Source organism: Lepisosteus oculatus, chromosome 27, assembly GCF_040954835.1.
Source record: "Lepisosteus oculatus isolate fLepOcu1 chromosome 27, fLepOcu1.hap2, whole genome shotgun sequence".
In the NCBI taxonomy this organism is placed as follows: domain Eukaryota; kingdom Metazoa; phylum Chordata; class Actinopteri; order Semionotiformes; family Lepisosteidae; genus Lepisosteus; species Lepisosteus oculatus.
The window spans coordinates 12,048-31,512 of NC_090722.1; the positions used below are offsets into that span (position 1 = coordinate 12,048).

The 19,465-nt window shown below is 49.0% G+C and overlaps 5 non-coding genes across 5 annotated transcripts; 1 reads left to right on the forward strand and 4 right to left on the reverse strand.

The window, feature by feature from the left end:
- Positions 1–2,405: 2,405 nt before the first annotated feature.
- Positions 2,406–2,488, reverse strand: trnal-cag (transfer RNA leucine (anticodon CAG)). Its single transcript has one exon. It is a non-coding gene; the product is annotated as a tRNA-Leu (tRNA).
- Positions 2,489–10,653: 8,165 nt separating this feature from the next.
- trnal-cag (transfer RNA leucine (anticodon CAG)) lies at positions 10,654–10,736 on the reverse strand. The gene has a single exon. It is a non-coding gene; the product is annotated as a tRNA-Leu (tRNA).
- Positions 10,737–14,732: 3,996 nt separating this feature from the next.
- Positions 14,733–14,815, reverse strand: trnal-cag (transfer RNA leucine (anticodon CAG)). Its single transcript has one exon. It is a non-coding gene; the product is annotated as a tRNA-Leu (tRNA).
- A 1,172-nt stretch (positions 14,816–15,987) lies between these two features.
- trnak-cuu (transfer RNA lysine (anticodon CUU)) lies at positions 15,988–16,060 on the forward strand. The gene has a single exon. It is a non-coding gene; the product is annotated as a tRNA-Lys (tRNA).
- A 2,763-nt stretch (positions 16,061–18,823) lies between these two features.
- trnal-cag (transfer RNA leucine (anticodon CAG)) lies at positions 18,824–18,906 on the reverse strand. Its single transcript has one exon. It is a non-coding gene; the product is annotated as a tRNA-Leu (tRNA).
- Positions 18,907–19,465: the final 559 nt, after the last annotated feature.

Below are 19,465 nucleotides of genomic sequence, written 5' to 3' on the forward strand. Positions count from 1 at the left end.
AACATTTTGAACGCGATCAATAACCGCACTGGAAAAATGTGGGAAAGAAAGGGCGAAAAGCGACTCTTCAACATGTGGAAATATCTTCCTGAGCGGAGCCCTCTTCTCGAAGCTCAACACTCTGCAAGAGTCACTTCTCCCAACTTGCGCCCGCAGGTTTCCGTAGTGTGCCTGCAAAGAGCCATCCGCTTGAGACAGGTGCACCTCCCGATTTCATTGAACTAAGCTAGATGCACAATTTCTAATGCAGCCTTCATCACAATAGACAGTTCATTTCTCGAAAGCTTGTCGTAAAAAAAGGAAACAAAGAACGAAAACGTATAGCTGACAATCTTCTGAAGATGCAGATTCAGCTTTGGGGAAATGGACATTTTATGTATGCAGATGCTTTTCAAGCGCTGGTTTTAGAACGTCGCTGTGCTTCCAGCATCCTTTTCAGCCTTCTAAACTGGCTACCGAGGTGCCGATCACATTGTAAAGCGGTTGAGAGGCCGGAGCTGCTCAAACCGCTCTTGCCGTTTCCCATCAATCAAAAGCACTATGTTGTTTCTTTGTATGGAAAGCTTTTCAAGTCTGGCATCGACACGCACCTTTCCTGAAACGTCCAAAAGGTGAATGCTTCGCAAAGAAATCCAGTCTACCTTCAGGGGGCATGATGTTGAAATCGGAATGAGCCCTGGGTGGGCTTGAAGCAGCAGCTGTTCAGTTAACAGCTGCACAGAAACGCACCCCGCTTGCTTTGTATCATTCGCAAGTTTCTGGTTAAAGAGTAAAAAAGGCTGGAATTCTTCTGCCAGCCGGCAGGATTTCTTCTGCACTCACCCAGAAAAGCCAAGAATTGTATTTCATCTTTCGCAAGCTGTATTTTCCAGGAGGAGAATGAATACTTGCATTAAACTGAATCAAGCCGACAGAGACGCACAGCCGTTGTTTTTCTCCATGGGAAGTTTTTCGTTAAGGAAAAACACCGTTGTCATTTTCTTGCCAGCCGGCGGTATTTCTTGTGCAGCGATGAGCCAGATTTGTATTTCGTATTTCGCAAGTTGTGTGAATTTCTTGAAGTTGAAAGTGAATTCGCTCCAGAAAAGAAATGTCCAGTCGCATGAAAGCCGTGGCTGTTTGTTAAACCGCAGGACCTGAGCTTGCGTTCTGTTTCTCATGGCGTTCGCAAAGGCGATTCCTGCCTTTAAAACTGCTGTGTCTGCGACTGAAAGTGGCGTGTGGCGCAGCTTCTAAAGTCTTGTTGACGCTCCTCGATGTTGCTTTCTCTCTGCCTAAGGAAGTTCGATTGTCGCGTCGGAACGGGGAGACCTAATCCTTCCAGCTTTAAGCCACCCTTCAGTCTTCTGAAGGGTGTCCGAGTGCTAGCATGTCATTTGGCTTTTTTTCTGGGGAAACGGAGAGCGACATTGAAAAAGGTTACCTCCGCCGCCTCGCCCTCCGTGTTAAATGATCGCAAGCCGGCGGCGGCGGCGCTCCCTGTAGTCGTGGCCGAGCGGTTAAGGCGATGGGCTAGAAAGCCATTGGGGTCTCCCCGCGTCGGCTCGAATCCTGCCGACTACGGCGCCCTTCTCCTGTCGCTTCGGCCTGCCCAGAAAAAGGCGGAGTGCTGTTTCTCTCTTCCTGCTTCTTGTACAAACGCTAAATCGCTTGGACCTGCTGCCTTGGAAGTAATGTCTTCAACATCCACCAGTGACATTTCACAGCTGGAAGCACACAGCCACGCTTTTGGCATTGGCATGTCTTGCGCCCTACTTCCAGCCTTTGAAGACCTAATTATTCAAACTGAAAGAACCGGCTGAATGAGTGTTTGCAGTGCACCAGGAGGAGCAGGGACCATAGCATTGGAGGGGTGAGGATGGCGCAGATGGAAACGTTTTCATGCGCTCCTCTGGGAGGAATGAAAAGAAAAGACGAAACCGGAAACAGTAGTAGCCGCAAGAGGAAGTGTCTTCAAGCGCCAAGCAAGCGCTCCTCGTTAGTATAGTGGTGCGTATCCCCGCCTGTCACGTGGGAGACCAGGGATGGATTGCTTGACGGCGAGCCAGGTTGCTTTTCTCCCATCAGATTCCAACCGCTAATGCTAACGCAGTGTGTGGGAGCTTACATGCTTTTCCTTTCCCGTCTTTTTCGGACGACTGTTCCAAAGGGGAAACCTGAAGGAATAGGGGCCTGAAGACACGAGGCATTCTTAAACCAGCACTGGGCTGCACGGCCTTCTGTTGTGATCAGGTTATATTCGAGTCAAAAAGCCAGAGCATCCGCTTCTATCCTATGGAGCACGAGCTAAATCGGAAGAGGCAGGGGATACACCTACGCCTATCGGCGCACGTTCCCTGCGTCAGGCTGCTTCACCCATTTGCACCCATTTGCACCCGACTGGAGACGGCACTGAGCAAGCTTTTTGTCAGGAGTGGGATTCGAACCCACGCCTCCAGGGGAGACTGCGACCTGAACGCAGCGCCTTAGACCGCTCGGCCATCCTGACGCGGACCCCCTGTCCCGGGGCGGTCTGATGAGCCACCGCGATCCCACTACGCTCCTCGAGTATCGCACTGTTATTAATACTACAGTGTGACTCCAGCATTAAAATGTTTGGAAAATGTGTCGGCTTTTATAATCCAGTGTAGAGCAGCATGTGATGATTTGTGCTACAACACCAAGCGCTCAAAGTGACGTCTGCGTTTGTCGTTGAAACTTTCAACTTTCATCACTTATGTAGGAAATAAAAAGAGCAGTTGTGCGCCACACGCAGAGAGGCCGTCAGCAGAGTGGCGCAGCGGAAGCGTGCTGGGCCCATAACCCAGAGGTCGATGGATCGAAACCATCCTCTGCTACATGTGTCCTATGCACGATTCCTAAGCATGCCATTGGGTTAGCAAAGTGCCTTCAAATAGTCTGCATCTCCCTTTCTTTAAATTCTGTCCTGAGTTTCTCTCTCGTGTGTGTTTGTGCAAGCTTGACACTTGCGGGACTCTTTAATCTTCACCAATACGGAGATGACCAAATGTGTCTTCGGTTGTTCTGAGGTCTTTGATAGTTTCTTTGAAAGCTTCAACTGAACCTCGAAATCGAAGCAGTTATGTTTATATTGATTTCTCGCGTTAATCATTACGAACCAGGAACAGCCAGCACACTCGGTCGCATTAGTAATTATGTCACGTCTCTACTTAGCAGAGCATTCAAAGGCCCACTGGAAGTAGTAAAGCACTAAAACACTGCAAAACTGAACTCGGGAAAATCATACTGGGAGCTCTGAGCGATGTCTGCATCCAAGCCATCCAATACGGACTCTGAAACCTTGGAATATCAACACTATGATGCGCTACCTTTTACCTGGAGCAAAACGATGGAATTAGAAGAATGCTTACCGCAGGATACAACTGTGCCGCTGTTATTTGGAGCACGGTTTTCACTTGCATGAAAACTACAGCAGAACGTAGAAGGATGATCACTGAGGAGTCCACGCGGGCATGCTGAGGAGATTGTAGGTCGTACATTTCAATGATTACTGACATTTGCGCTGCTGGAGGTACAGTAATCAACAAAGAACAGGGTGTGCTACTCTCGAATCCGGTCAGCACATGATGAAAAGCCAGGAAGTATACCTTGTCAAATTGCCGTCAACAGGGACAAGTTAACCACCAGCTCCACCGGCGCCTGGCTAGCTCAGTCGGTAGAGCATGAGACTCTTAATCTCAGGGTCGTGGGTTCGAGCCCCACGTTGGGCGGTGCCCGTCTCCTTATTAACAAAGTTTCCCGCTCATCCTTGAACCTCTTACACCTCGATGGTACCGAGCACTGCGTTTTAATGCACAGGTGCGATCAAACCGAGATGAAAAGGGCGTATCTAGCTCCTTGCCCGAGAGATAAATCAGAGGTTCCGCAGATAATCCCTTGGCTCCGGTCACCCGGACGCAGATAGGAGCTGCAGCCATCATAACTTGTATGAAAACTAAGAAGAGCTCCTGTCTATTTACAGTTTCATTTACTCTAGCGTTTCCTTAAACATTGCGTGTACGAAGGCTAAGAAATTGGAGAGCTATTCTAATACAATAACTATTAGGAATCTTTTCGCCATAACAGTTTCACTGTGATTTTGCAGGTAACACGTACGTTGGGAAAACATTTTGAACGCGATCAATAACCGCACTGGAAAAATGTGGGAAAGAAAGGGCGAAAAGCGACTCTTCAACATGTGGAAATATCTTCCTGAGCGGAGCCCTCTTCTCGAAGCTCAACACTCTGCAAGAGTCACTTCTCCCAACTTGCGCCCGCAGGTTTCCGTAGTGTGCCTGCAAAGAGCCATCCGCTTGAGACAGGTGCACCTCCCGATTTCATTGAACTAAGCTAGATGCACAATTTCTAATGCAGCCTTCATCACAATAGACAGTTCATTTCTCGAAAGCTTGTCGTAAAAAAAGGAAACAAAGAACGAAAACGTATAGCTGACAATCTTCTGAAGATGCAGATTCAGCTTTGGGGAAATGGACATTTTATGTATGCAGATGCTTTTCAAGCGCTGGTTTTAGAACGTCGCTGTGCTTCCAGCATCCTTTTCAGCCTTCTAAACTGGCTACCGAGGTGCCGATCACATTGTAAAGCGGTTGAGAGGCCGGAGCTGCTCAAACCGCTCTTGCCGTTTCCCATCAATCAAAAGCACTATGTTGTTTCTTTGTATGGAAAGCTTTTCAAGTCTGGCATCGACACGCACCTTTCCTGAAACGTCCAAAAGGTGAATGCTTCGCAAAGAAATCCAGTCTACCTTCAGGGGGCATGATGTTGAAATCGGAATGAGCCCTGGGTGGGCTTGAAGCAGCAGCTGTTCAGTTAACAGCTGCACAGAAACGCACCCCGCTTGCTTTGTATCATTCGCAAGTTTCTGGTTAAAGAGTAAAAAAGGCTGGAATTCTTCTGCCAGCCGGCAGGATTTCTTCTGCACTCACCCAGAAAAGCCAAGAATTGTATTTCATCTTTCGCAAGCTGTATTTTCCAGGAGGAGAATGAATACTTGCATTAAACTGAATCAAGCCGACAGAGACGCACAGCCGTTGTTTTTCTCCATGGGAAGTTTTTCGTTAAGGAAAAACACCGTTGTCATTTTCTTGCCAGCCGGCGGTATTTCTTGTGCAGCGATGAGCCAGATTTGTATTTCGTATTTCGCAAGTTGTGTGAATTTCTTGAAGTTGAAAGTGAATTCGCTCCAGAAAAGAAATGTCCAGTCGCATGAAAGCCGTGGCTGTTTGTTAAACCGCAGGACCTGAGCTTGCGTTCTGTTTCTCATGGCGTTCGCAAAGGCGATTCCTGCCTTTAAAACTGCTGTGTCTGCGACTGAAAGTGGCGTGTGGCGCAGCTTCTAAAGTCTTGTTGACGCTCCTCGATGTTGCTTTCTCTCTGCCTAAGGAAGTTCGATTGTCGCGTCGGAACGGGGAGACCTAATCCTTCCAGCTTTAAGCCACCCTTCAGTCTTCTGAAGGGTGTCCGAGTGCTAGCATGTCATTTGGCTTTTTTTCTGGGGAAACGGAGAGCGACATTGAAAAAGGTTACCTCCGCCGCCTCGCCCTCCGTGTTAAATGATCGCAAGCCGGCGGCGGCGGCGCTCCCTGTAGTCGTGGCCGAGCGGTTAAGGCGATGGGCTAGAAAGCCATTGGGGTCTCCCCGCGTCGGCTCGAATCCTGCCGACTACGGCGCCCTTCTCCTGTCGCTTCGGCCTGCCCAGAAAAAGGCGGAGTGCTGTTTCTCTCTTCCTGCTTCTTGTACAAACGCTAAATCGCTTGGACCTGCTGCCTTGGAAGTAATGTCTTCAACATCCACCAGTGACATTTCACAGCTGGAAGCACACAGCCACGCTTTTGGCATTGGCATGTCTTGCGCCCTACTTCCAGCCTTTGAAGACCTAATTATTCAAACTGAAAGAACCGGCTGAATGAGTGTTTGCAGTGCACCAGGAGGAGCAGGGACCATAGCATTGGAGGGGTGAGGATGGCGCAGATGGAAACGTTTTCATGCGCTCCTCTGGGAGGAATGAAAAGAAAAGACGAAACCGGAAACAGTAGTAGCCGCAAGAGGAAGTGTCTTCAAGCGCCAAGCAAGCGCTCCTCGTTAGTATAGTGGTGCGTATCCCCGCCTGTCACGTGGGAGACCAGGGATGGATTGCTTGACGGCGAGCCAGGTTGCTTTTCTCCCATCAGATTCCAACCGCTAATGCTAACGCAGTGTGTGGGAGCTTACATGCTTTTCCTTTCCCGTCTTTTTCGGACGACTGTTCCAAAGGGGAAACCTGAAGGAATAGGGGCCTGAAGACACGAGGCATTCTTAAACCAGCACTGGGCTGCACGGCCTTCTGTTGTGATCAGGTTATATTCGAGTCAAAAAGCCAGAGCATCCGCTTCTATCCTATGGAGCACGAGCTAAATCGGAAGAGGCAGGGGATACACCTACGCCTATCGGCGCACGTTCCCTGCGTCAGGCTGCTTCACCCATTTGCACCCATTTGCACCCGACTGGAGACGGCACTGAGCAAGCTTTTTGTCAGGAGTGGGATTCGAACCCACGCCTCCAGGGGAGACTGCAACCTGAACGCAGCGCCTTAGACCGCTCGGCCATCCTGACGCGGACCCCCTGTCCCGGGGCGGTCTGATGAGCCACCGCGATCCCACTACGCTCCTCGAGTATCGCACTGTTATTAATACTACAGTGTGACTCCAGCATTAAAATGTTTGGAAAATGTGTCGGCTTTTATAATCCAGTGTAGAGCAGCATGTGATGATTTGTGCTACAACACCAAGCGCTCAAAGTGACGTCTGCGTTTGTCGTTGAAACTTTCAACTTTCATCACTTATGTAGGAAATAAAAAGAGCAGTTGTGCGCCACACGCAGAGAGGCCGTCAGCAGAGTGGCGCAGCGGAAGCGTGCTGGGCCCATAACCCAGAGGTCGATGGATCGAAACCATCCTCTGCTACATGTGTCCTATGCACGATTCCTAAGCATGCCATTGGGTTAGCAAAGTGCCTTCAAATAGTCTGCATCTCCCTTTCTTTAAATTCTGTCCTGAGTTTCTCTCTCGTGTGTGTTTGTGCAAGCTTGACACTTGCGGGACTCTTTAATCTTCACCAATACGGAGATGACCAAATGTGTCTTCGGTTGTTCTGAGGTCTTTGATAGTTTCTTTGAAAGCTTCAACTGAACCTCGAAATCGAAGCAGTTATGTTTATATTGATTTCTCGCGTTAATCATTACGAACCAGGAACAGCCAGCACACTCGGTCGCATTAGTAATTATGTCACGTCTCTACTTAGCAGAGCATTCAAAGGCCCACTGGAAGTAGTAAAGCACTAAAACACTGCAAAACTGAACTCGGGAAAATCATACTGGGAGCTCTGAGCGATGTCTGCATCCAAGCCATCCAATACGGACTCTGAAACCTTGGAATATCAACACTATGATGCGCTACCTTTTACCTGGAGCAAAACGATGGAATTAGAAGAATGCTTACCGCAGGATACAACTGTGCCGCTGTTATTTGGAGCACGGTTTTCACTTGCATGAAAACTACAGCAGAACGTAGAAGGATGATCACTGAGGAGTCCACGCGGGCATGCTGAGGAGATTGTAGGTCGTACATTTCAATGATTACTGACATTTGCGCTGCTGGAGGTACAGTAATCAACAAAGAACAGGGTGTGCTACTCTCGAATCCGGTCAGCACATGATGAAAAGCCAGGAAGTATACCTTGTCAAATTGCCGTCAACAGGGACAAGTTAACCACCAGCTCCACCGGCGCCTGGCTAGCTCAGTCGGTAGAGCATGAGACTCTTAATCTCAGGGTCGTGGGTTCGAGCCCCACGTTGGGCGGTGCCCGTCTCCTTATTAACAAAGTTTCCCGCTCATCCTTGAACCTCTTACACCTCGATGGTACCGAGCACTGCGTTTTAATGCACAGGTGCGATCAAACCGAGATGAAAAGGGCGTATCTAGCTCCTTGCCCGAGAGATAAATCAGAGGTTCCGCAGATAATCCCTTGGCTCCGGTCACCCGGACGCAGATAGGAGCTGCAGCCATCATAACTTGTATGAAAACTAAGAAGAGCTCCTGTCTATTTACAGTTTCATTTACTCTAGCGTTTCCTTAAACATTGCGTGTACGAAGGCTAAGAAATTGGAGAGCTATTCTAATACAATAACTATTAGGAATCTTTTCGCCATAACAGTTTCACTGTGATTTTGCAGGTAACACGTACGTTGGGAAAACATTTTGAACGCGATCAATAACCGCACTGGAAAAATGTGGGAAAGAAAGGGCGAAAAGCGACTCTTCAACATGTGGAAATATCTTCCTGAGCGGAGCCCTCTTCTCGAAGCTCAACACTCTGCAAGAGTCACTTCTCCCAACTTGCGCCCGCAGGTTTCCGTAGTGTGCCTGCAAAGAGCCATCCGCTTGAGACAGGTGCACCTCCCGATTTCATTGAACTAAGCTAGATGCACAATTTCTAATGCAGCCTTCATCACAATAGACAGTTCATTTCTCGAAAGCTTGTCGTAAAAAAAGGAAACAAAGAACGAAAACGTATAGCTGACAATCTTCTGAAGATGCAGATTCAGCTTTGGGGAAATGGACATTTTATGTATGCAGATGCTTTTCAAGCGCTGGTTTTAGAACGTCGCTGTGCTTCCAGCATCCTTTTCAGCCTTCTAAACTGGCTACCGAGGTGCCGATCACATTGTAAAGCGGTTGAGAGGCCGGAGCTGCTCAAACCGCTCTTGCCGTTTCCCATCAATCAAAAGCACTATGTTGTTTCTTTGTATGGAAAGCTTTTCAAGTCTGGCATCGACACGCACCTTTCCTGAAACGTCCAAAAGGTGAATGCTTCGCAAAGAAATCCAGTCTACCTTCAGGGGGCATGATGTTGAAATCGGAATGAGCCCTGGGTGGGCTTGAAGCAGCAGCTGTTCAGTTAACAGCTGCACAGAAACGCACCCCGCTTGCTTTGTATCATTCGCAAGTTTCTGGTTAAAGAGTAAAAAAGGCTGGAATTCTTCTGCCAGCCGGCAGGATTTCTTCTGCACTCACCCAGAAAAGCCAAGAATTGTATTTCATCTTTCGCAAGCTGTATTTTCCAGGAGGAGAATGAATACTTGCATTAAACTGAATCAAGCCGACAGAGACGCACAGCCGTTGTTTTTCTCCATGGGAAGTTTTTCGTTAAGGAAAAACACCGTTGTCATTTTCTTGCCAGCCGGCGGTATTTCTTGTGCAGCGATGAGCCAGATTTGTATTTCGTATTTCGCAAGTTGTGTGAATTTCTTGAAGTTGAAAGTGAATTCGCTCCAGAAAAGAAATGTCCAGTCGCATGAAAGCCGTGGCTGTTTGTTAAACCGCAGGACCTGAGCTTGCGTTCTGTTTCTCATGGCGTTCGCAAAGGCGATTCCTGCCTTTAAAACTGCTGTGTCTGCGACTGAAAGTGGCGTGTGGCGCAGCTTCTAAAGTCTTGTTGACGCTCCTCGATGTTGCTTTCTCTCTGCCTAAGGAAGTTCGATTGTCGCGTCGGAACGGGGAGACCTAATCCTTCCAGCTTTAAGCCACCCTTCAGTCTTCTGAAGGGTGTCCGAGTGCTAGCATGTCATTTGGCTTTTTTTCTGGGGAAACGGAGAGCGACATTGAAAAAGGTTACCTCCGCCGCCTCGCCCTCCGTGTTAAATGATCGCAAGCCGGCGGCGGCGGCGCTCCCTGTAGTCGTGGCCGAGCGGTTAAGGCGATGGGCTAGAAAGCCATTGGGGTCTCCCCGCGTCGGCTCGAATCCTGCCGACTACGGCGCCCTTCTCCTGTCGCTTCGGCCTGCCCAGAAAAAGGCGGAGTGCTGTTTCTCTCTTCCTGCTTCTTGTACAAACGCTAAATCGCTTGGACCTGCTGCCTTGGAAGTAATGTCTTCAACATCCACCAGTGACATTTCACAGCTGGAAGCACACAGCCACGCTTTTGGCATTGGCATGTCTTGCGCCCTACTTCCAGCCTTTGAAGACCTAATTATTCAAACTGAAAGAACCGGCTGAATGAGTGTTTGCAGTGCACCAGGAGGAGCAGGGACCATAGCATTGGAGGGGTGAGGATGGCGCAGATGGAAACGTTTTCATGCGCTCCTCTGGGAGGAATGAAAAGAAAAGACGAAACCGGAAACAGTAGTAGCCGCAAGAGGAAGTGTCTTCAAGCGCCAAGCAAGCGCTCCTCGTTAGTATAGTGGTGCGTATCCCCGCCTGTCACGTGGGAGACCAGGGATGGATTGCTTGACGGCGAGCCAGGTTGCTTTTCTCCCATCAGATTCCAACCGCTAATGCTAACGCAGTGTGTGGGAGCTTACATGCTTTTCCTTTCCCGTCTTTTTCGGACGACTGTTCCAAAGGGGAAACCTGAAGGAATAGGGGCCTGAAGACACGAGGCATTCTTAAACCAGCACTGGGCTGCACGGCCTTCTGTTGTGATCAGGTTATATTCGAGTCAAAAAGCCAGAGCATCCGCTTCTATCCTATGGAGCACGAGCTAAATCGGAAGAGGCAGGGGATACACCTACGCCTATCGGCGCACGTTCCCTGCGTCAGGCTGCTTCACCCATTTGCACCCATTTGCACCCGACTGGAGACGGCACTGAGCAAGCTTTTTGTCAGGAGTGGGATTCGAACCCACGCCTCCAGGGGAGACTGCGACCTGAACGCAGCGCCTTAGACCGCTCGGCCATCCTGACGCGGACCCCCTGTCCCGGGGCGGTCTGATGAGCCACCGCGATCCCACTACGCTCCTCGAGTATCGCACTGTTATTAATACTACAGTGTGACTCCAGCATTAAAATGTTTGGAAAATGTGTCGGCTTTTATAATCCAGTGTAGAGCAGCATGTGATGATTTGTGCTACAACACCAAGCGCTCAAAGTGACGTCTGCGTTTGTCGTTGAAACTTTCAACTTTCATCACTTATGTAGGAAATAAAAAGAGCAGTTGTGCGCCACACGCAGAGAGGCCGTCAGCAGAGTGGCGCAGCGGAAGCGTGCTGGGCCCATAACCCAGAGGTCGATGGATCGAAACCATCCTCTGCTACATGTGTCCTATGCACGATTCCTAAGCATGCCATTGGGTTAGCAAAGTGCCTTCAAATAGTCTGCATCTCCCTTTCTTTAAATTCTGTCCTGAGTTTCTCTCTCGTGTGTGTTTGTGCAAGCTTGACACTTGCGGGACTCTTTAATCTTCACCAATACGGAGATGACCAAATGTGTCTTCGGTTGTTCTGAGGTCTTTGATAGTTTCTTTGAAAGCTTCAACTGAACCTCGAAATCGAAGCAGTTATGTTTATATTGATTTCTCGCGTTAATCATTACGAACCAGGAACAGCCAGCACACTCGGTCGCATTAGTAATTATGTCACGTCTCTACTTAGCAGAGCATTCAAAGGCCCACTGGAAGTAGTAAAGCACTAAAACACTGCAAAACTGAACTCGGGAAAATCATACTGGGAGCTCTGAGCGATGTCTGCATCCAAGCCATCCAATACGGACTCTGAAACCTTGGAATATCAACACTATGATGCGCTACCTTTTACCTGGAGCAAAACGATGGAATTAGAAGAATGCTTACCGCAGGATACAACTGTGCCGCTGTTATTTGGAGCACGGTTTTCACTTGCATGAAAACTACAGCAGAACGTAGAAGGATGATCACTGAGGAGTCCACGCGGGCATGCTGAGGAGATTGTAGGTCGTACATTTCAATGATTACTGACATTTGCGCTGCTGGAGGTACAGTAATCAACAAAGAACAGGGTGTGCTACTCTCGAATCCGGTCAGCACATGATGAAAAGCCAGGAAGTATACCTTGTCAAATTGCCGTCAACAGGGACAAGTTAACCACCAGCTCCACCGGCGCCTGGCTAGCTCAGTCGGTAGAGCATGAGACTCTTAATCTCAGGGTCGTGGGTTCGAGCCCCACGTTGGGCGGTGCCCGTCTCCTTATTAACAAAGTTTCCCGCTCATCCTTGAACCTCTTACACCTCGATGGTACCGAGCACTGCGTTTTAATGCACAGGTGCGATCAAACCGAGATGAAAAGGGCGTATCTAGCTCCTTGCCCGAGAGATAAATCAGAGGTTCCGCAGATAATCCCTTGGCTCCGGTCACCCGGACGCAGATAGGAGCTGCAGCCATCATAACTTGTATGAAAACTAAGAAGAGCTCCTGTCTATTTACAGTTTCATTTACTCTAGCGTTTCCTTAAACATTGCGTGTACGAAGGCTAAGAAATTGGAGAGCTATTCTAATACAATAACTATTAGGAATCTTTTCGCCATAACAGTTTCACTGTGATTTTGCAGGTAACACGTACGTTGGGAAAACATTTTGAACGCGATCAATAACCGCACTGGAAAAATGTGGGAAAGAAAGGGCGAAAAGCGACTCTTCAACATGTGGAAATATCTTCCTGAGCGGAGCCCTCTTCTCGAAGCTCAACACTCTGCAAGAGTCACTTCTCCCAACTTGCGCCCGCAGGTTTCCGTAGTGTGCCTGCAAAGAGCCATCCGCTTGAGACAGGTGCACCTCCCGATTTCATTGAACTAAGCTAGATGCACAATTTCTAATGCAGCCTTCATCACAATAGACAGTTCATTTCTCGAAAGCTTGTCGTAAAAAAAGGAAACAAAGAACGAAAACGTATAGCTGACAATCTTCTGAAGATGCAGATTCAGCTTTGGGGAAATGGACATTTTATGTATGCAGATGCTTTTCAAGCGCTGGTTTTAGAACGTCGCTGTGCTTCCAGCATCCTTTTCAGCCTTCTAAACTGGCTACCGAGGTGCCGATCACATTGTAAAGCGGTTGAGAGGCCGGAGCTGCTCAAACCGCTCTTGCCGTTTCCCATCAATCAAAAGCACTATGTTGTTTCTTTGTATGGAAAGCTTTTCAAGTCTGGCATCGACACGCACCTTTCCTGAAACGTCCAAAAGGTGAATGCTTTGCAAAGAAATCCAGTCTACCTTCAGGGGGCATGATGTTGAAATCGGAATGAGCCCTGGGTGGGCTTGAAGCAGCAGCTGTTCAGTTAACAGCTGCACAGAAACGCACCCCGCTTGCTTTGTATCATTCGCAAGTTTCTGGTTAAAGAGTAAAAAAGGCTGGAATTCTTCTGCCAGCCGGCAGGATTTCTTCTGCACTCACCCAGAAAAGCCAAGAATTGTATTTCATCTTTCGCAAGCTGTATTTTCCAGGAGGAGAATGAATACTTGCATTAAACTGAATCAAGCCGACAGAGACGCACAGCCGTTGTTTTTCTCCATGGGAAGTTTTTCGTTAAGGAAAAACACCGTTGTCATTTTCTTGCCAGCCGGCGGTATTTCTTGTGCAGCGATGAGCCAGATTTGTATTTCGTATTTCGCAAGTTGTGTGAATTTCTTGAAGTTGAAAGTGAATTCGCTCCAGAAAAGAAATGTCCAGTCGCATGAAAGCCGTGGCTGTTTGTTAAACCGCAGGACCTGAGCTTGCGTTCTGTTTCTCATGGCGTTCGCAAAGGCGATTCCTGCCTTTAAAACTGCTGTGTCTGCGACTGAAAGTGGCGTGTGGCGCAGCTTCTAAAGTCTTGTTGACGCTCCTCGATGTTGCTTTCTCTCTGCCTAAGGAAGTTCGATTGTCGCGTCGGAACGGGGAGACCTAATCCTTCCAGCTTTAAGCCACCCTTCAGTCTTCTGAAGGGTGTCCGAGTGCTAGCATGTCATTTGGCTTTTTTTCTGGGGAAACGGAGAGCGACATTGAAAAAGGTTACCTCCGCCGCCTCGCCCTCCGTGTTAAATGATCGCAAGCCGGCGGCGGCGGCGCTCCCTGTAGTCGTGGCCGAGCGGTTAAGGCGATGGGCTAGAAAGCCATTGGGGTCTCCCCGCGTCGGCTCGAATCCTGCCGACTACGGCGCCCTTCTCCTGTCGCTTCGGCCTGCCCAGAAAAAGGCGGAGTGCCGTTTCTCTCTTCCTGCTTCTTGTACAAACGCTAAATCGCTTGGACCTGCTGCCTTGGAAGTAATGTCTTCAACATCCACCAGTGACATTTCACAGCTGGAAGCACACAGCCACGCTTTTGGCATTGGCATGTCTTGCGCCCTACTTCCAGCCTTTGAAGACCTAATTATTCAAACTGAAAGAACCGGCTGAATGAGTGTTTGCAGTGCACCAGGAGGAGCAGGGACCATAGCATTGGAGGGGTGAGGATGGCGCAGATGGAAACGTTTTCATGCGCTCCTCTGGGAGGAATGAAAAGAAAAGACGAAACCGGAAACAGTAGTAGCCGCAAGAGGAAGTGTCTTCAAGCGCCAAGCAAGCGCTCCTCGTTAGTATAGTGGTGCGTATCCCCGCCTGTCACGTGGGAGACCAGGGATGGATTGCTTGACGGCGAGCCAGGTTGCTTTTCTCCCATCAGATTCCAACCGCTAATGCTAACGCAGTGTGTGGGAGCTTACATGCTTTTCCTTTCCCGTCTTTTTCGGACGACAATTCCAAAGGGGTAACCTGAACCAGCACTGGGCTGCACGGCCTTCTGTTGTGATCAGGTTATATTCGAGTCAAAAAGCCAGAGCATCCGCTTCCATCCTATGGAGCACGAGCTAAATCGGAAGAGGCAGGGGATACACCTACGCCTATCGGCGCACGTTCCCTGCGTCAGGCTGCTTCACCCATTTGCACCCGACTGGAGACGGCACTGAGCAAGCTTTTTGTCAGGAGTGGGATTCGAACCCACGCCTCCAGGGGAGACTGCGACCTGAACGCAGCGCCTTAGACCGCTCGGCCATCCTGACGCGGGCCCCCTGTCCCGGGGCGGTCTGATGAGCCACCGCGATCCCACTACGCTCCTCGAGTATCGCACTGTTATTAATACTACAGTGTGACTCCAGCATTAAAATGTTTGGAAAATGTGTCGGCTTTTATAATCCAGTGTAGAGCAGCATGTGATGATTTGTGCTACAACACCAAGCGCTCAAAGTGACGTCTGCGTTTGTCGTTGAAACTTTCAACTCTTTCATCACTTATGTAGGAAATAAAAAGAGCAGTTGTGCGCCACACGCAGAGAGGCCGTCAGCAGAGTGGCGCAGCGGAAGCGTGCTGGGCCCATAACCCAGAGGTCGATGGATCGAAACCATCCTCTGCTACATGTGTCCTATGCACGATTCCTAAGCATGCCATTGGGTTAGCAAAGTGCCTTCAAATAGTCTGCATCTCCCTTTCTTTAAATTCTGTCCTGAGTTTCTCTCTCGTGTGTGTTTGTGCAAGCTTGACACTTGCGGGACTCTTTAATCTTCACCAATACGGAGATGACCAAATGTGTCTTCGGTTGTTCTGAGGTCTTTGATAGTTTCTTTGAAAGCTTCAACTGAACCTCGAAATCGAAGCAGTTATGTTTATATTGATTTCTCGCGTTAATCATTACGAACCAGGAACAGCCAGCACACTCGGTCGCATTAGTAATTATGTCACGTCTCTACTTAGCAGAGCATTCAAAGGCCCACTGGAAGTAGTAAAGCACTAAAACACTGCAAAACTGAACTCGGGAAAATCATACTGGGAGCTCTGAGCGATGTCTGCATCCAAGCCATCCAATACGGACTCTGAAACCTTGGAATATCAACACTATGATGCGCTACCTTTTACCTGGAGCAAAACGATGGAATTAGAAGAATGCTTACCGCAGGATACAACTGTGCCGCTGTTATTTGGAGCACGGTTTTCACTTGCATGAAAACTACAGCAGAACGTAGAAGGATGATCACTGAGGAGTCCACGCGGGCATGCTGAGGAGATTGTAGGTCGTACATTTCAATGATTACTGACATTTGCGCTGCTGGAGGTACAGTAATCAACAAAGAACAGGGTGTGCTACTCTCGAATCCGGTCAGCACATGATGAAAAGCCAGGAAGTATACCTTGTCAAATTGCCGTCAACAGGGACAAGTTAACCACCAGCTCCACCGGCGCCCGGCTAGCTCAGTCGGTAGAGCATGAGACTCTTAATCTCAGGGTCGTGGGTTCGAGCCCCACGTTGGGCGGTGCCCGTCTCCTTATTAACAAAGTTTCCCGCTCATCCTTGAACCTCTTACACCTCGATGGTACCGAGCACTGCGTTTTAATGCACAGGTGTGATCAAACCGAGATGAAAAGGGCGTATCTAGCTCCTTGCCCGAGAGATAAATCAGAGGTTCCGCAGATAATCCCTTGGCTCCGGTCACCCGGACGCAGATAGGAGCTGCAGCCATCATAACTTGTATGAAAACTAAGAAGAGCTCCTGTCTATTTACAGTTTCATTTACTCTAGCGTTTCCTTAAACATTGCGTGTACGAAGGCTAAGAAATTGGAGAGCTATTCTAATACAATAACTATTAGGAATCTTTTCGCCATAACAGTTTCACTGTGATTTTGCAGGTAACACGTACGTTGGGAAAACATTTTGAACGCGATCAATAACCGCACTGGAAAAATGTGGGAAAGAAAGGGCGAAAAGCGACTCTTCAACATGTGGAAATATCTTCCTGAGCGGAGCCCTCTTCTCGAAGCTCAACACTCTGCAAGAGTCACTTCTCCCAACTTGCGCCCGCAGGTTTCCGTAGTGTGCCTGCAAAGAGCCATCCGCTTGAGACAGGTGCACCTCCCGATTTCATTGAACTAAGCTAGATGCACAATTTCTAATGCAGCCTTCATCACAATAGACAGTTCATTTCTCGAAAGCTTGTCGTAAAAAAAGGAAACAAAGAACGAAAACGTATAGCTGACAATCTTCTGAAGATGCAGATTCAGCTTTGGGGAAATGGACATTTTATGTATGCAGATGCTTTTCAAGCGCTGGTTTTAGAACGTCGCTGTGCTTCCAGCATCCTTTTCAGCCTTCTAAACTGGCTACCGAGGTGCCGATCACATTGTAAAGCGGTTGAGAGGCCGGAGCTGCTCAAACCGCTCTTGCCGTTTCCCATCAATCAAAAGCACTATGTTGTTTCTTTGTATGGAAAGCTTTTCAAGTCTGGCATCGACACGCACCTTTCCTGAAACGTCCAAAAGGTGAATGCTTTGCAAAGAAATCCAGTCTACCTTCAGGGGGCATGATGTTGAAATCGGAATGAGCCCTGGGTGGGCTTGAAGCAGCAGCTGTTCAGTTAACAGCTGCACAGAAACGCACCCCGCTTGCTTTGTATCATTCGCAAGTTTCTGGTTAAAGAGTAAAAAAGGCTGGAATTCTTCTGCCAGCCGGCAGGATTTCTTCTGCACTCACCCAGAAAAGCCAAGAATTGTATTTCATCTTTCGCAAGCTGTATTTTCCAGGAGGAGAATGAATACTTGCATTAAACTGAATCAAGCCGACAGAGACGCACAGCCGTTGTTTTTCTCCATGGGAAGTTTTTCGTTAAGGAAAAACACCGTTGTCATTTTCTTGCCAGCCGGCGGTATTTCTTGTGCAGCGATGAGCCAGATTTGTATTTCGTATTTCGCAAGTTGTGTGAATTTCTTGAAGTTGAAAGTGAATTCGCTCCAGAAAAGAAATGTCCAGTCGCATGAAAGCCGTGGCTGTTTGTTAAACCGCAGGACCTGAGCTTGCGTTCTGTTTCTCATGGCGTTCGCAAAGGCGATTCCTGCCTTTAAAACTGCTGTGTCTGCGACTGAAAGTGGCGTGTGGCGCAGCTTCTAAAGTCTTGTTGACGCTCCTCGATGTTGCTTTCTCTCTGCCTAAGGAAGTTCGATTGTCGCGTCGGAACGGGGAGACCTAATCCTTCCAGCTTTAAGCCACCCTTCAGTCTTCTGAAGGGTGTCCGAGTGCTAGCATGTCATTTGGCTTTTTTTCTGGGGAAACGGAGAGCGACATTGAAAAAGGTTACCTCCGCCGCCTCGCCCTCCGTGTTAAATGATCGCAAGCCGGCGGCGGCGGCGCTCCCTGTAGTCGTGGCCGAGCGGTTAAGGCGATGGGCTAGAAAGCCATTGGGGTCTCCCCGCGTCGGCTCGAATCCTGCCGACTACGGCGCCCTTCTCCTGTCGCTTCGGCCTGCCCAGAAAAAGGCGGAGTGCCGTTTCTCTCTTCCTGCTTCTTGTACAAACGCTAAATCGCTTGGACCTGCTGCCTTGGAAGTAATGTCTTCAACATCCACCAGTGACATTTCACAGCTGGAAGCACACAGCCACGCTTTTGGCATTGGCATGTCTTGCGCCCTACTTCCAGCCTTTGAAGACCTAATTATTCAAACTGAAAGAACCGGCTGAATGAGTGTTTGCAGTGCACCAGGAGGAGCAGGGACCATAGCATTGGAGGGGTGAGGATGGCGCAGATGGAAACGTTTTCATGCGCTCCTCTGGGAGGAATGAAAAGAAAAGACGAAACCGGAAACAGTAGTAGCCGCAAGAGGAAGTGTCTTCAAGCGCCAAGCAAGCGCTCCTCGTTAGTATAGTGGTGCGTATCCCCGCCTGTCACGTGGGAGACCAGGGATGGATTGCTTGACGGCGAGCCAGGTTGCTTTTCTCCCATCAGATTCCAACCGCTAATGCTAACGCAGTGTGTGGGAGCTTACATGCTTTTCCTTTCCCGTCTTTTTCGGACGACAATTCCAAAGGGGTAACCTGAACCAGCACTGGGCTGCACGGCCTTCTGTTGTGATCAGGTTATATTCGAGTCAAAAAGCCAGAGCATCCGCTTCCATCCTATGGAGCACGAGCTAAATCGGAAGAGGCAGGGGATACACCTACGCCTATCGGCGCACGTTCCCTGCGTCAGGCTGCTTCACCCATTTGCACCCATTTGCACCCGACTGGAGACGGCACTGAGCAAGCTTTTTGTCAGGAGTGGGATTCGAACCCACGCCTCCAGGGGAGACTGCGACCTGAACGCAGCGCCTTAGACCGCTCGGCCATCCTGACGCGGGCCCCCTGTCCCGGGGCGGTCTGATGAGCCACCGCGATCCCACTACGCTCCTCGAGTATCGCACTGTTATTAATACTACAGTGTGACTCCAGCATTAAAATGTTTGGAAAATGTGTCGGCTTTTATAATCCAGTGTAGAGCAGCATGTGATGATTTGTGCTACAACACCAAGCGCTCAAAGTGACGTCTGCGTTTGTCGTTGAAACTTTCAACTCTTTCATCACTTATGTAGGAAATAAAAAGAGCAGTTGTGCGCCACACGCAGAGAGGCCGTCAGCAGAGTGGCGCAGCGGAAGCGTGCTGGGCCCATAACCCAGAGGTCGATGGATCGAAACCATCCTCTGCTACATGTGTCCTATGCACGATTCCTAAGCATGCCATTGGGTTAGCAAAGTGCCTTCAAATAGTCTGCATCTCCCTTTCTTTAAATTCTGTCCTGAGTTTCTCTCTCGTGTGTGTTTGTGCAAGCTTGACACTTGCGGGACTCTTTAATCTTCACCAATACGGAGATGACCAAATGTGTCTTCGGTTGTTCTGAGGTCTTTGATAGTTTCT